Here is a 16,763-nt window from a genome sequence, read left to right as displayed (position 1 = left end):
GATTTTCAGGGAACTGTTTGGCCTTCGCCCCCCAGCCCCCGCCTCGCCCCCCCACCCCCGCCCCCGCCACCAACCAGTTTGTCCACCTGGAGGGCCCGCCGCCGTTGGAGCGAGGCACCTGCCGCCTCGCACTTCCTGCTTGCCGGCTGCCGATCGGCGGGCCTCCGTGTAAACACGCCGTCTCGTTTGCCTGCAGTGTTGACAGGCGGCGCATTCCCGCTTTTCATCTGAGCTTGGCCCGCTTACGCAAGGAGCCGCAACACAAACGCGACGCGGCGTCAGCCCAGACGCTCTCACACATTCCCGGCTTGCTCGGGGTTTTTCTTTACAAACATACAGTGACACAATAGAATGACATATGATACTCAATGTACATCGGATATGTACGTGTGTGTGTGTGTGCGGTTTGATTGCTTTTTAAAAATGGAAAGATGACAATATGAAATGTTTTGACTGAAGCGACACCTTGATTTACAAGTTGAATTTGTTCGCTAAATCTCCTTGTATGAAGGCTCCTTGGTTTTAAATTTTGAAAAAAAAAAAAAAAAGCTTGTGAGCCCTGGACAGGATTTTTCTTTGGATTACCGCCACGCAGTACCGCCAGGAAGCTGAAATAGTGGGGCAGCAACGATCACAAGCACAAAACAAGCAATGAAGAATTTCGACCAATCACAGCGCCCGGCAGGATCTCACCTGGAAGTGACGAGTCAACACAACATGTGAGTATTGCTTTGCCTTTTAGAACTTCTAGCCTGCGTTTTGGCAGGAATTTTGTCGGCCTGGCTGCAAAAGTTGACAAGTTGTGTGAATGTGCAACGTTGAAATTGGGAATTATGATTTGGACGCTGATTGTTGAGTGCTGCTAATCGGAGGCCCCTCTTGTCTTTTCCTCTCAGCTTGGCGTTGCCGAGTCACACCTGGGAAAATATGTCCAAATCAGTCCACCTTTTTTTTTTTTTTTTGCAACATGCACATTATTTTTCATTCAAATATGACTTTCATGAGGAAAAAAACGTCTGCTTGTTTATCCTTTGAAACTAAAGACTATAGTTGGTGCTGGTAAACATAGAATACATGTTCCAAGTGCAAAGCAGGTGACATCATCATGCAAATTGTTTCGGTCCGTTTTAAGCGCCTCCAAATTGTATTTGTGTCTCGCCGCGCTCGCCTGAATTTGTGATGAATGTCGCCGAGCTCAGGTGAGCGCATGGCGGCCAAATGACCCTCGCCCTCCTCCCTCGGACCCCCTCCCGTGTGTTTACTAACTCCTGGCAGTGCTCGCGTGAGTGTTGACGGCTGTCGGTGGCACTAAACGGACACTTTATGACAAGTGCGGCCATAAATCACGCGTGTTGACACGCCACTCACAACTTTGGGAGGTTGAATGAAGCGACTGGCGCGTCCACTTTAGAGGCCCCTGGTTGGATTTGCACCTTCACAATGGAAGGAGCAGTAATCCTAGATGTGCACTTGTCAGCCCCCCCCCCCCCCCCGATCGCGGCCCCCCTTGCCTCCCTGGGGGCAGCTGTGTGTCTTTTCTCCTCCATTTGTCATAAAACATATTTGCCGCATTGAAATGTGAGTGAGCGCTGAATGGCGACTTCCCTCGGGTGTTTTTGCCGCCTCACAATGGGCCTCACGCTGCCGTGCCAAGCTCTTGGAACCCCCCCCCCCCCCCCCCAAAAAAAAAATAAAAACATTTTTTTTTTTCCTTTTTCTACAGTGGCGCTTGGGGTTGTTTTGGAGATGATGCATCGCTTGTGAAACCATGTAAGTAAAGCCTGGCTGGAGTTGAAATCAGTACTTAAAAAAAAAAAGGGCCATACACAAAAAACTGTGTTCACCTTTTCCACATGCAGTACATGTTAAATTGTTTGCTGTTTGCTTCTGCATGTATAATTCTGTACTGCGTACTGCTCGTATATTGGCTATGTTGTTTGCATACGAGTGGCGTTGTCCCGCTGACTATTTTACTTGTGTGTACGTTCGTTTTATGTATTTATTAAAAAATGATCCTCTCAAAAATCCAAGATTAATTCAGGGTGCGAAAGATGAACTGCGATAGAGCGGGGGGTACACTGTACTTCCTTGACACCAATTACCGGTATTTTGGCAGTATCGCGTGTCTCTTGGACGGAGCTGGAGAAACGAGTTTTCACCGCGATCGATTAGTCCTCGGCATCCCGAGCGGTTTCCTCCCGCCTCGACTTCGCTTGGGCGCTCCGCTGTGACCGGCGGGTCCGGAGGCCCGCGGGGGTCGGGGTCCAGGCGGGGCAGGCCATGAAGGCCGTCGATTGTTGCAAAGCGGGGCCGGGGGGACGGGTTCCTCCGGAGCACCTGGCCATCTGGACATTACATCCCCCTGAGCCGTAATGGATGCCCCCCCCCTCCCGCTTCAACTCCGGGCTGAAGACCCGTAATGGACACCCCGCCCTTGCCCTCAAAATAAAGCCCCTCCCGGGACCTCCGTTTTGGGAGGTAGCGCGACTGGATAATAACTTTCATTTAAAGCTCCATTGATGGCGATAGAGTTGTGGGTGTGGGCGACGCCGGCGGTGGGCTTTGGGTCGGGGCTACTCTGGGGTCACAAGTTAGAACCTGATCACTGCTTTGCGCTCGGCAGTGACAGGTGTAAAGGGGCGTGGTCTTTGGCGCAGGTGCGTGGGTGTGTGGACGCATGGCTTCACTAGTAACATTTTACACTGAGATTACATCTGAGGGCCAACGCAGTCATTTGAACGAGCGCAGGGGGAAGGGGGGGGCCGGCTATTGTAGGTGGGCGGGAATGTGTGCGTTCCAATACAAGCCAAATTCCTTTGTTCTTTCTGCTGCAGGGCTCCTCGGAACATTAACACTCTTCATTAGGGCCCCGAGCATGCGGCGCAAAAGCTTTCTTGAAATTGCTTCGGGCTGTTGTTATTCTCTGGCCAAATGAATCACCATTTTAAGGGCCTCCCCGCACTCCAAAACGGGTGTGACCAGCAAAATTCGCTCGGTTGTGCCCCTGGGAATTTGAGGAAAATTCCGCCCCCAAAGCCAGTTTGCCCCCGGAACTCGGTAGACGTGTCTATCGTGAATAGGCCCACAAAAAAAGACTCCGGGAGCCGTGCCCTAAAACACACAGGAAGTCGGCCATTTTGGTGCGAAGGAACTTTTCATCTGTCGTTTCCTGCGATCTTTGTCCGCTGGAGTAGTTTTTGAAAATTCAGCCCCTGCAGCTACTCCAACTTGCAAAACATCATCATTAGGCATATCTACCATGAATAGACCCACAAAAAAGTCTCGGGGAAGCCGCGCCCGAGAATGCACAGGAAGCCTGTTTCGTCGTGGAGATTTTGTCTGACTGCTACCAAATTGGACGCACTTGTATGAGAGATACGGTCCCCGCCTTCATTGCACCTTTCATTTCCATTTGCGAAAGCGCGCGCGCGCACACACACCTGCGCGCTCGCATCAGAGCGCACACGTGTGCAGAATACGTGCAAGGTGAGTCATGCCCGTAACTCGCAGCCAGAGGTGAACCAGAGTGCAGCGGGACAGCTTTTTGGCATGCGTCTGGCAGCCCAGCGCAATATGGAGAGTTTTGGATTTTCGATACGGGACCGTGGTTTGTTGAGCAGCTGTTTAATTGCCCAGCATGCCGCGGTGCCGCCGCGCGTCCTGATGGTAGCCTGTGAATGTTTCCGAGCTGTGATGGGACAAAGTCCTCAAAAGGCGCACATTCCTCAAGTGGCGCAACACACCAGGCAAGATTTGACTTGATCTCGTCTCGCTGCGGTGCCCTTCCGAACAACTTTTTGCCTCCAGTGCAGATTTTAGACTTGTCTCATTTTTCTTGCAGCCATTGAGCCGTTTTTCCCGAAAATGGGTTCATCAAACCGTCTTCCTTTTCGCCATGTCAACTGATTGAGCTCATCCAACAACTATCCTATCATTGATATATATATATATTGATCTCATTAGACACTTTGCTAGTTGGTTTATAACAAAAATGATTCATTTTTATTTATTTATTTACTTTTTTCCATCTGTGAATCTGGCCCATTGTCTTTTTTTTTTTTCTCCAAAAGTCAAACGTCATCAACTGTCCAAATAGGATGACGTCATTGAATTATGTCAGAGCACGGCGACTCTTCCCGGTGTGCGCCGCTTTGCGGCCGTCCCCAACAGGAAGCAGCAAGGCTAAAAAACGGATGGAATGCGGTTCCCGAGTAACCGGACGCAACTCGAGGAGACGTTTGGAAGAATGTCAGCGCTTAAAAGTAGTGTGCGGCGTTTGGTGCGCTTTGGCAGCCCGAACAGGTCCAAACTGGTTTGGCTCTCAAACGCGGAGCCTTTACTGGGCAATAGGCGGAAAAAGCAAAATCTCCAACCTCATTTTTTTTCAATTGAGCCTTTATCATGCGAGAAAAAAAACAGTCCAAGTTGTTTTTTGTCACTCCCCGTTCCAGTTTCCTGTAAAACTGACGCGCAAAAGAAAACTAAACATTGTATATTTTAAAACCATGATTTTGAAGAAGAAATCACATAGCTCAGTTATCTTAATGCTCAGTATAATGGAAAATGCCATAGATAAGCTAATGGGAATTAGCGTTGATGGTCAAAGCACGGAGCAGCGACGCATCCAAACAAAAGAGAGTTGGAAGTTTGATCTTTAAACGGCATAAAGTTGACAAAACTATTTCAGTCCACTAGCTTAATGCTAACCTGAAAAGCCATAGATGGGCTAATGGAAATTAGCGTCAACGTCGCGGTAACCGTCAACCATCAGACGTCAATATAGCACTGGATCTTAAGAATGACAGGCTTCTCGTTGTCATGAGAATTTACAAAGATTTGGCAGCCCCCAAAAAAAGCATAAGGAGTTTTGGAGATTTCCCGCGTCTGTGCGGTGAGCTGCTGTTATCGCGGCGACGCGGGGCAAGTTTGCGCTATCGGCTCGCCGCCATCTTATCGCCCCGCCAAACGTCCCGTAATGTAGCTGATGTGATTTTGGACGTGGTGGCTGATGAGCGTGATAAAGTGAGCCACTTGTCTCATCAGGATGACGGGCCTGAAGGGAAGGTGGCCGGGGGGGCGGGGGGGGGCTAGATTCGAGCGACGGCAGATTGCATCAGTAAACACACGTGAGATGAGGAGTAGATGAAACTCTTTGTGCTCGGAAGAAGCACAGCAGGCGAGCATTTTCAACACTTGAAACCGCCACCGTGCCGGTGATATAAAAAGACGCGACAAGAATGACCTTTGACCCCACCAAATTTGCCAGGCCTGTTTCAGGAAAGCCCGAAAAAACGGATTGGCCCGAAAATACAAGAAATGATACAAAAGTGATTTTGATAATGCATAAATAACTCGAAGAAATAATGATAAATGTATGACTAATCTTTCGAAACGAGGAGATTGCCAAAGTCAAATAAAAACGGGATAAGTCAACGTGAAAGTAAACAGGTGAACTGCAAAGAAATAAAAGTCAAATGAAATGAATCCCAGGAGAATAAAAGCCATCCATTATTAAAAGCCCCACGACTAACGTCGCGTTTGTGCGTCGCTCACGGAGGATAAAGATCGGCCTTCATTGTGGCCGGGCACAGCTTGCGAGCACGCCGCCGTAATTGTATCATTAGCCTCGGCTAATCGGCGCCATCCGACGCTAATCAAGGCCGCGGCAAGGCACCCGATCCCTTTCATGGCCAGCCGTGGGCCCGCCGGTGTCGCCTTCCGCGCGCGATCGGACGCAGTCGAATTTGCGAAGCGGCTCTCGCGTGACCCCCCGCCCCCACCCCCCCGCCGTTTGTTTGCGCCGCCTAATCTCCGAGCCGCTTTCTTCACCATTGTGGTCCGGCCCTTTCTTTGGGTTAGGTGTCAACCCACCCAAGCCCCCTCGAGTTTTTTCAACTTAATCCAGCAGCCAGACTTGCGGCTCCTCGGCCCATCAAAGCGGTGGCCGGGCCAGATTTGAATCTTGGGTGTTTGTTTGTGTGTGTGTGGGGGGGGGGGCGTCTGTGTGTGCTTCCCCTTTGTGCACTCAAGAGCTTTGCCCAATGACAGTAGCCAAAGTCAGCTAATGCTAGCATGATCGCCATCTCGGTTCAAGGGTCACCAAGACACCGGCTCCCGTTTGGTCACCTCGTCCGCGCCCCCCCCCCCCAAATGATTCAGAGTGTCGGATCAGTGTTGCCCTGTTGGCAGGTGCCCCCCCCCCCTTCCCAAATGTGTCTGTTTCTTTGAGCCAACAAGCACTTAGCAGTCCCTGACTTTGCTGTTGGAATGGTTTGAGCACGCACTTGATTGTGGGCGGATCCCCGACTTCCGTCCTGCAATCAAGCATTCCCCACTCAGCTGCGTCTTTTGCCAGCATGCACTGAGGCATTCTCCTCCATCTCATTAACGCCTCCTCTATCCCACCGTCAGTCCTATTGCTCTCCTGAGGGACCCCCAAATGGTCCTCTGGAGAGCGGCGGCCGGGATGCCGACAAAAAAGGGCTCCTTTCACACGCAGGCGCTTGGAACGGCGCAGGTGGGCGGGGTCATTGTCGCGGGCCCGCCGCTCTAATTGGAACAGAACCGAGCCCGGCAGGTACGCCGGGCTGCAACAAAAGGGCAGATGCGCCGCGAGCGTGGGAATGCTCCGCCGCCCGATGCTCTCAGGATGTCAGCAAATTGCTCTTCCCGCGTCCATTGTTTGGGAGCAGAACTGCGCCTTTTTGGACATGGGGAAATCAGTCCAAACAGTTCCGGACAAGGACAATTCTAGCGGTAACTTAGCAGATCAAAACGATTGGGCTCTTTTTGCCCCCACCCAACCATGGACATCAAACATATTTTATCTCTTCTAAGATTGTCCTACTGTATAACAGGGTTCATCTACGTTTTTCAATCGGAGACCTACAAAGTCCTTCTTGAGTTCCGATTGATGCGAAGCTGCCCTAAAGTGCTCAAAATTGCCTTCAAAAGATCCTAAAAAAGTTTCAAATGTAAACAAAATCGTCTTAATTTCTATCAGTAGACTTAAAAAGGGCCTCGAGAAAAAAAACCCCAAAAAACAGTGTGGCAAGTCCTTCATGCTGACTTTTCCTCACGGAGGAGCAGTCATGCGTTTGGCTTACGAGGGCTTTCGCGTCCCCCAAAAGTTTTTTGCGGCCCTGCCTCCGCGAAGTGGGTCACCTCTACCCGTCTTTATTGTGGCGCCGGTTTACAAGTTTTGGCTCGGCGGTGGCGTGGACGCGCTGATTGCCGGCGTCCCCCGTGGCTCGGGTTTGTATCAGAGCGCATTCAGAGGTCCCCGAGGAGCGGCGCCGTCCCCCCTTTTGTCGGCGCTCGCAGGTCTTAACGGGAATATAAAACAAATTAATTGCCCCTGTTAGATCACTCAGGCGCTCACCCGGGGGACCAATGTGCTTATCACACGCACACACCCAGACTGGTAGTGGCGTTCCTGTGCTGCGCATTTTATGGGGTCGCCTCTTCCCATCTGTTGCACGCCCCGCCCGCACTAATTAGGGAGCTGTCGCTCGATCCCGTCTCCATCTGTCCCCCGCCGCGTCGGCCGCTAGCGGGCTTTTTGTTTGCCGGCGTCTCGTGGCGCTGTCATGCCGCCGGGTCCCGATGGCCCGCCTGTCGCGGCAGACGCGGCGGACGGCGTTTACGACCTGACGCGAGCGTCCGAGTGTGCGTTTCGGCGGGCTTTATTGCCTCTCTGGAGCGCCGTGTGTTTAGCGGGAGGCTGCGGGGACAAAAAGGACAAGGAGACTGATTGATTGCTTCATTGATTAAGAACTGTGTGGTCCCGAGTCATGAGTACAGACAACGCCGGCCGCCGGCGAGCAAGTCCGAGCGCGTCAGGCCCGTCTCGCTTTGAAAGTTTGCTCTGTGAACCGAGGTTCCGCGCAGGAATGTGAAATTTGTGAGCAATTTCTGACACTTGATTTGAGTTGACCCTAAAATAGTGCTGAGCTAACGTTTTCTATGAAATTAGCAGTGGAAATCGAACTAAATGAACATTCTTAACGTTCAGCAACCAATTGCAAAGTGAGCCTCGGCTGGTGCGTGTTTTTTTTTGTTTTTCTCACGCGCAGGATGGGCAACGTGAAAGATATTAGCACACACCTCGGGTCAAAAGTGACAAAAAGTGAGGACAGGTTGTTGGTGTCAAGTCCCAAGTTCGGTGTAGTACCACATTGTGCCACAACATACGGGGCAGCGCTGAGCCCGACTGGAAAACAGCCAGCGTCCGCTTCAAGTAAGAGGCAGAGAAGGTCCCCAACTGAGCTCCGGTAATTGTCCTTGCTAAGAGCGCGATTGCGTCGTCTGCGCGCCTGCTCCTTTGTCGTCTGGAAAGGATCGGGCTGGCGCGGCGGCCTCGGGCGCGCTTGGCCGGCCTCCGCCGCTTTCTTGGCAGCCGCCGAGCCTCGTTTGTCTCCTCCCGCGCGGCGCTTTGTGCGGGTGGAGTGCACCCGCCGGGAGCACAATGACACCAAAGCGGGCTTTTTGTCTGCAGGCGCGGGAAGACGGAGGGCCCTCATCGCCGCTTGTAAGGAGGCCGGCGAGCACTCGTGGCGCTCGTTTTAAGCGCCCCGTTGTTCCTTTGCGGGCCCATCGCGTGCTCAGAGCGCCCGATGATCTGATCTTGGCTCAAGTCCGCTCCCGACGTCAACACGTCTTGGGGGAAAAAAAGAAACAAATAAAAACATAGACATTGATATTTTAAACATAAAACGCTTTGCTCTAAATTCAATAAAAAATGTTTTTGTTTGTTTTGTGATGATGATGAAATGAGATTGTTAAACGTGAGTCAAAATGGTTTGAATTGTGTGCGCGGCGTCATTGTGCGGTCAGCTCGCGCGAGCTTCCAGTCCCCCCTGTCGCTCTTTTATTGCCCCCCAGCAGGACTAAACTAACGGCCCCCTCCCAAGCCTTAGCCATGCAAATGTATTTAAATGGCCGAGCCCGGGGGGCTAACGGCCCCCTGTAATCAGTGTTTGCGTGTTGCGGCCCGGGGTGCGAGCGCGTTAATCAAAGACATTCTTCCGCATCGCTCAAGCGTCTCCGAGTGAAAAGACCTTTGAACCGGCAACAAAAGTAAGCACCCCCCCCCCCCCCCCTCGTGAAAATGTCCAAGCGAGTGGACATGGTGGCAACGTGGCGTTACTTCGATCTTGTCCCATGAAAAGAAAATCTTGACCAAAGTGTGAGCGGCGCGCTCGCTTTTGTGCGCCGTGTGTTGTTGTCGTTGTTGCCATGACAACCGCGGGACGCACGTTCCCTCTGGTTCTTGGTACTTCCAATGAGTGAGAGTTTGGGGGCATCTCAGACCCGTGCATAGTGTTGCCATTTTTTAGCATTATTATTATTTCTTTTTATTTTTTTTACATCCACTTTTGTATGTTTTTTTTCAACTTGAGTTTAGTTGTATTTCACTTTGAAGTACACAACAGAGCTTCGTAATGATGTGAATAATGCAATTATTTTGAACTTGCTCCAACTTCCCCTCGACGCCCCCCCCCCCCCCTTTCCGCCACCACGGCTAATGAGCGTGATTATCAATCTAAACAATAGTTAGAATAATTGCGGCGTTAAAGGGGGGGGGGGCGCGAGTCATCTCCCAGGCACTTCCTGTCCGCGGCTGACGGACACGCCGGCCGCTTCCTGCTTCCTTGTCTGCCGAGTGGGCGTACAGGAAAGGGGCGTGGCACAGCGCCAGGGCTTCATGACGTCACCTAGCGCCGGCGTACTCATCCGCCGTTAACGCTGTCGTCGTGACAGCTTTGTTGCTTGCGCTTCTTCACTTCCTGGCGTGGCTGCGAATTGTCCTACGGTCAACTCGCACTCATTTATCATTAACATGATCAAAGTACATGAACCAATCACCAATCAAAAACGAGTGGATGTTTCCAGCATTTTTGCATTTTTATCAATCAACTCATTGTCCAAAATATTGATCTCTCCGAAACTAGTTGATTCAAAGATGGTGAAATTGGAATGACGAGCAAACAAAACGGCCTTCCAATGAAGTGTGGAAAAAAAAAAAGAGCGAGGGTCACAATCTTTTTTTTTTTTTTTTTTTTTCTTGCTTGAAAAGCGGCAAACGAACGGCGGCGTTTGTTCAGCCGTCAGCCTGAGAACCAAAACAGCAGAAGACGTCGCACACTTTTTCCTTTCTCACACTTTGAGCGGTGTTGACACTCCAAACTGGCGGCGCTGAGCAAGCGGCCCGCATGGCCAAACTGCCACGCTAGCGAGGTTTGAACCGGTTTACCGTCTTACCCTTCACCCCCGCCTCCCCTCCGTGAGAACGACGTTCCGCACATGCGGCAACTTTGTCTGTTTGCCGCCATGGAAAAGTTTCCAGAGTTGCTTTCAATCAAATCAAACGTTCGCTTTTGCATTCCGACCAAGCCGGACAATTTTCCATTGAATTCGTTTATTGGACTTTTTTGTCAAGTGGATGTTTCTTTTGATTTTGGCACTTTTCTGCCCCTTCTGGAAATTATTTCTCAGAAAAGAAAAGTGCTTTGACAAAAGTGAAAGAAGAGCAAAATCCACCCGAACCGCCGCAAGTAAATGTCGTTTCGCTGCCAGCCTTATGTACGCGGAACACACCGGTATGTTGTCGTTTTGTCTTTGCGCTAATGAGTGTGACATCACACCTTTCCGGCCAGTAAGATTCAGCTTGCCCAGGCTCGCCGTTTCACGTCACAAAGCGTCCACGCATCGAAACGCTCAACAGGCCAGATCGATTCCGATTTCGTTCAAGCGTGTGGCTCGGTGCTCGGCTAGCTTTAGCGTTAGCCTCGTTAGCCTGGCCAAGACGCCGCCGCCGACTTGTGATCAACATCGTGACGGCGAAATGTGGATTTATTCATTTCCGTTGCTCCCTTGACTCGCAAAACAAATTCAAAATGAGACTCAGTTTGCCCTATTTCTCAAATTGGGAGTGCATCAAGATGTTGTAGCCTTTGCTCAAAAGAAGTTAGCATGATGCGCCGCTACCTGAGCTCCAATCAACTATTTTCGGGTCCCGGCAACCTTTTAAAGGGCGCCCGCCGAGATCTGCGTGAAATGGAATAATTGTGCGTGTGGCGCATCTGTTGGAACTGCGTGGGCACGGCGCGCGTGTATATGCGCGTGTGTGGGTGCGTCGTTTTGCAAACGTGCGTCAGGCTCCCAACCGCGACGCCTATTTTTAGCGCCCTGTCAGCTTAAAGCAACAATGTGACTGGTGGAAAAAAGTGAGGCACTCCCCGCGCCGCCTTGTGCGCCGGCCACCGATCACTTCCTCCTCCGCCGTCCACGTACGCGTCGCTATCGCTCAACTTTTCAACACGTGACACTCCGAAAAAGTCGACAACAACAACAACAACATTTTTTTTTTTTTAGCAAGCAGTACTCCAATGCTTCACGTTGGCTTTGATGGCAGCCCGTCTAGTCAGGACTGGACTTGAATTAGGATCGTAAATGACAACAGATTAAATTGATGTCATTTTCATTTTGTACATGCGGTAGGTCACAGGTGGCGACTTGTTTATTTTCTTCATCATTTGTCAAACAAATATTTGTTTCATACCCAACCAAGTTGTGTGTGTGTGTGTGTGTGAGAGAGAAAAGTCTGGTGGCTTTCGTGATGCAGAAGAAGAATGGGGGGGATGAAAAAGAAAAAATGATATCACTATCAGTCCCTGCTGGTTGATATTTCATTTACCAGCAGGAACTGAGCTGCTGTGCCCCCCCCCCCCCCCACCCCCGCACGCACGCACCAGGCCCATCACTTCTCTTCCACCACCTCAGCCTTGGCGTCCATCAGTGGACCCCCCCCCCCCCCCCCCTGCCCCCGCAGGTGATAACAGATTAAAGCTATTCCATTTCATGCCTCAGGCTCCCAAATACAATCCATGTGCACGGGGGCTCCTTTGGGCCTTGTGCCCCCCAATACACCTCCAACCGCCCCCGTCGCTTCTCCGGGCCCTCCTGCCCCGGCGGGTTGCGGCCGCACCAGTCCACTGGGCTAAGCCGCCAAGACGGAGGCCGCGGCGGGAAATGACTGTGTGTATGTCTGTGTGTGCGCGCACGTGCGGGTGTGTGTGTGTGTGTGCGTATAATAGGGTTATGTCGGCTTAGATGGGTCTGTGTGCTGTATTTAACATCCTTCTCCTTTTCACTTATTAAACTTGTGAAAGTATCTCTCAAAGTGTAATTGTGCCCCAGCGAGCACGTGAGCTGAAATGCTTTGCCGGCAGCCCGTTTAGGCAGCAAACGAGTCAATTGTCGAGTCGTTTCAATTTATGATCGGAAGTATCGTTACAATATTACAGCCCACCCCCAAAACGTTTGTGCGTTGAATATTGACTTTTGCTTTCACAGCAGCACATTTGGGCAAAGTAGTCGGGAATTGAATCCAATTTGCGATTTAGATTTAGATTTGTCTTGAATTGAATTTTCACTCATTGAATTTGAGAAAGTCGCGCTAAAGCAGAAAAGGGAGTGGGATGTGCGTCAAAACGCCCCCCACGGTTGCCGCTCACCCCCTCCTTGCGTCCGATGTCTTGCTCCTTGGAGCCAGGAAGTGTCCGGCGAGCCGATTGGCCGCCCGCATTCCTGCGCTCGCAGCAGCGGGAGCGCCCGAGAGGGAAATGAGAGAAATGGAACCCTCGGCGCGTCCTCAAAAGTGAGCTTCCTCGCCGCGGAAAAAAAGGACCCCCGCTTCACCGCCATCAAACGGCAGCTTGCCCAAATGGCGCACGTACGGCATTCAAATTCGACTGATTTCAGATGCGAACAACAAATGGCCGAAATGTGTCTTTTTCTTGCTTTGATGGCTGCCCATTCAGTCGGGATGGACACTTCCAAAGTTTTGCAAAACAACTTCTTTCAGAAGTCTTTGCACCAAACTTCACCACAATTGCTCGCATTGCCTTGACGACAGCCCGTTTAGGCAGCCAGCTGGTTGAAATCCACCCAACCGCCAAATCGCGTCTGGAAGGTGTTCCAACTTTGCTCATTTCAGCGGGAAACGTCATACGCCAAACTTTTCTGTAATTTCTCTTTGTTTGCTTTGAGGGCAACCCGTTTAGGCAACAACCATTTCGAAATCCTCCCACGGTCGCACCCAAATAGATTTGATAGCATTTCCGACTTTGCTTCAACTGGTAAAGTCGAACACGTCGAATCTTTGTCTTTGCGTCGATGGCCGCTTGTTTATGCAGCAAACCCGCATGTCATGCGTGAATGAATCCCGCCTCGATTTGGATACTACACAAATGTCTGCGATTGATCCACTTCTACGCCATTGCCGACTTTCTAATCGATTAATCGTGCCCGATGAGTAACTTTATGGATTCAAATGGCAGCCCGAGTGTGCGTTTGTTGTACTTTGCTGAAAAAAAAAAAAAAAAACTCCATCAAACCCGTTCTTTTCTCTCCACAACCCCTGGAGAAGTTTCCAAATTCCTTCCGCAAATTAGGAGCGGCGATTAACGGTTGCTTGGACAATCAGCATCGGCGAGAAGGAGTACGACAAATACACATTTAGCAGCAAAGGCCGGATCATCTGCGATTATTCCTTCTTTTCGCCCATTTCCATGCATTCAAGAGCAAGTGCTTCTCTCGTCTTTATTGTGCGAGCAAAAAGTTCAGGCGGCACCAAATTTATTTTGAAATCCGCGAGTGTGCGCGGCTTAGCCGGACTCTTTGCACACAAACGGACATTGATGTTGGATTGGGACGTGTAACCGATTCAAGGAAACGGCCGAGTGGAGATTGCTGGCGCGTATCTGGACGCCGCACATGGGCAGCGTCTGTTGCGAGGCAGCCTCGTCTCCTGCGTCGCCGGCCCACCATAAACCGGATTAGACGATTATTAGAGGAGGTGTGTAGCCGCGCCGCTTGTGTTGCGTTGGCAAACGCTTTCCCTCCTTCAAAGTAGACCATTTCACTCAACTGCGCCGCCACTTCCAGAGGAGGACTTCAAGCGACGAGTCGACTTCACATCGACGTTTAAAGTCAACCAGTCGCACGTTTGTCCGTCCGGGTTGAACCGATGAATCGACGTGTCGAACCGATGAATCGATGAGTCAGTCGCGTCGACATTCTGGGGAGGTGGTGTCCATCTGGAATTTTTCATGAAAGTTTCCTGAACGGCCGGTTCATTTCCAGTCCGGTCGATCCCGCCCCCCCGTCGACGATTCGGAATCGACCCGTGTCGTCTTTTCGTGCTGTCCTGTGGTCAATCCAAGTTGGATTGATCTAAAGAGTTTCAAAAGTAGTGCTTGTTTTTAATGCTCTGCTTGTTTTTTTTTTATTGTTCTACCTGTTTTCATGTTTGGACTGTGTCCTTGAGTGCCCAAAAAGGCGCCCCTAAATAAAATGAAATGTTTTACTATTAGTGAAAGCCAATTGCAAATCTTTTTAGAGGGCTCAGGACCTTTACCTGTTGATCCAAGTTGCAGCTTTGGGAAAAAAAAAAACCTGCCGATCATGTTTTGTTTCGATTGTCATCAGAGAAAAAGCGAACCAAATCAGACATCGGTGAAAAAGAAATTCCCAGAGATGTTCTTTGAAGGCCGTATCCCCGAGCGCTACATGAATGAGAAAATGAAGTCATTAGCCTGATGCCTGATGCCCTCCCTCCATTCCTCCCTTCCGCTTTCAGATCTTCACCCCTGTCGACGTGGCGGCGGCGGCCAATTTCCAGGATGGCGTGAAAAGAAAGCGCGGGGAGGCGTCGATGAGCAGGTAATGGAGGCTGATGAAAGAGCCAGTCGGAAATGGACCAAGATGGGAGACGCGAGAAAGGGAAAAGACACAAGGGGCGGGGGGGGGTGTTTTTGGGTCGCGGGGGGCGCACGCCTCCGCCGTCATCACTAACCTTGACGTTGCTTTTGCCGGTCCACTCACGCCCTCCTTCACATTCGACTGATCTCAACAACTGTTGAAAGCAGTCCCGCCCCCAAAAGTCCACTAGCTTAATGCTAACATATAACGCCAAGCGCCAACAAATTAGCATTGGCGTTGCGCTAGCTGTCAACCTTCCGACAACCGCCGCTGCGTCACGTCCGACAAAGGGGAATTTCAAACGCCCAAATCTTGCGGCTGTTGCGGCCCGCCGTATTCGGCGGGACCCGTCCGAAATGAATCGCCACGTTTTGCCCGTACACTCACTTGGACCTCTTTCGGGAAATTTGGCTGCTGCGAGCGCGTTGACAAATTACAACAACAGTTGACACGTATGCATACACGCACACCCCCACATGAACAAGAACGCAACCGCACAGGAAGATGCGTATACACACACACATGAACACACGACACGACGCGTACGCACGCAAACCAGACTGTCAGTTGGTGGTCTGTCTTCTCTCCGTGGCGTGTACAGGTGCGTGCGTGCGCGTGCGCGCCGCCGAGTGACAGCTGTGCGCCAAGGGCGTCGGTCGGCGTTTCCTCTCCGCGTTTCCCGCGAACGGCACTCGAGGAGGAGAACGTGTTGGCGGCGGCGGCGGCGGGCAGGTGCACAAAGGCGGCATTAGCAAGTTATTTGTGTCGCTCGCGTTCACTTTTCAGCGCAGCACGCCGCGGCGTTTATCGGCGCCGCGACAAAGGGGCGGATTAGGGCGCCGTAATCCCTTTAGTAGGGATGTCACCTGTCGTCTGGCCCTCATCACCCGGGAAAACTTTAACGCCGCCGCCGCCGCTATCTCCATCTCGAAGGTTTTCTCCCGCCACACCTGCGCGAAACAAAATGGCGGCGAGGCCTGAGTCACGAGTAATCCGCCGTCATCGGCGGCAAAAGTGTCACGGCCACGTCCTTATCGACGTGCCGCATGCGTGTGTGTTTGTGCTTGCGAGAAGGAATAATTGGATTATTCCGATTATTCAACTTTGACGCCTTTGATCTAAACTTATCTGGCGACGAGGGATCGTTTATTACCTCCATTACGGACTTTTGTTAGCATCAAACTTCCTGTCTGCACTTTTGGCGAATCGAGCTAATTTAAAAAAAATCCAAAAATGACGTTGTTTTCATTATGTTCAAAGGAAGGTAAGGCAGGAGTCATTTTTCTGCGTTGAAATCGTCGCTGTCGGCGTGACAGTCGCGTCCGGGATGACGTTTCGGCAAGCAGACAGGAAGTAGCGCTGATGCATTTTTAATTTTTTTTTTTTTTTTTTTTTTTAATCTGTGGCGTCCATCTCGCGGCGATGATGGATGCGCGTGTGCGTAATGCGGGCCGCAGCTGGCCATTAGTCAATTATGAAATTGAATCGTAACAATTATGAGAAGCCATAACGATTAACGCCGCATTTCCTCTTTTCATTCAGCCTTGATGATTTTTGCAGAGGAGCCTAACTTCCTTATCTCTGACTGTCCCCCCCACCCCGCCCCTAGCCACCTCCCGCCCCCCCCCCCCCACCCCCACTCCTTCGTCTTTCCCAAGCCTCGTATTCCAACTTGCCATCACTTTCTCTCGCCTGCTGCACTTCTTTAAAAGTAGATCTCATTAGGCTTGTCTGGCCCCCACATCGCATTAACCCCGAACCCCCCCCCCCCACCACCACCACCCTCCCCCCTCGGTTCTGGTTCTGCCCGGCCTGAGCGGTGATCCGGGCCAGCCGCTGAGGAATCTGATAGGGATAAACCAATTTGCGGCGCACACAAACATCCCGGCAGGCGCACGCCCCCGCCTCGGCCCCCGCCCCCGCCTAGCACCCCCCCCCCCGCCCCCCACCCCGGCTCCCACCGCTCGTTTAAGATGACGGTCGGAGAGGCCGGCAAT

At 51.4% G+C, this 16,763-nt stretch overlaps 1 protein-coding gene across 3 annotated transcripts in view; it reads left to right on the top strand.

Annotated features, from left to right (window-relative positions):
* The first annotated feature begins 611 nt into the window (after positions 1–611).
* The window catches only part of LOC147126296 (peroxisomal succinyl-coenzyme A thioesterase-like), an 85,100-nt gene continuing 68,948 nt past the window's right edge, over positions 612–16,763 (top strand). For 2 of the 3 annotated variants that reach the window (XM_086022879.1, XM_086022877.1), the window contains exons 1-3: positions 612–719; positions 1,724–1,770; positions 14,645–14,727. The gene's annotated coding sequence lies outside the window, so the exon portion shown is untranslated. Of the gene's footprint in view, positions 720–1,723; positions 1,771–3,591; positions 3,747–14,644; positions 14,728–16,763 lie in introns of those variants that run through there. The other variant, XM_086022878.1, reaches the window with a different exon arrangement.

The sequence above is a fragment of the Filicampus tigris genome, chromosome 22 (genome assembly GCF_054856515.1).
Source record: "Filicampus tigris isolate MCC_2025a chromosome 22, RoL_Ftig_1.0, whole genome shotgun sequence".
NCBI classification, from domain to species: Eukaryota; Metazoa; Chordata; class Actinopteri; order Syngnathiformes; family Syngnathidae; genus Filicampus; species Filicampus tigris.
The sequence above is the reverse complement of the archived record's forward strand: the minus strand, read 5'-3'. Positions and strand labels throughout refer to the sequence as shown.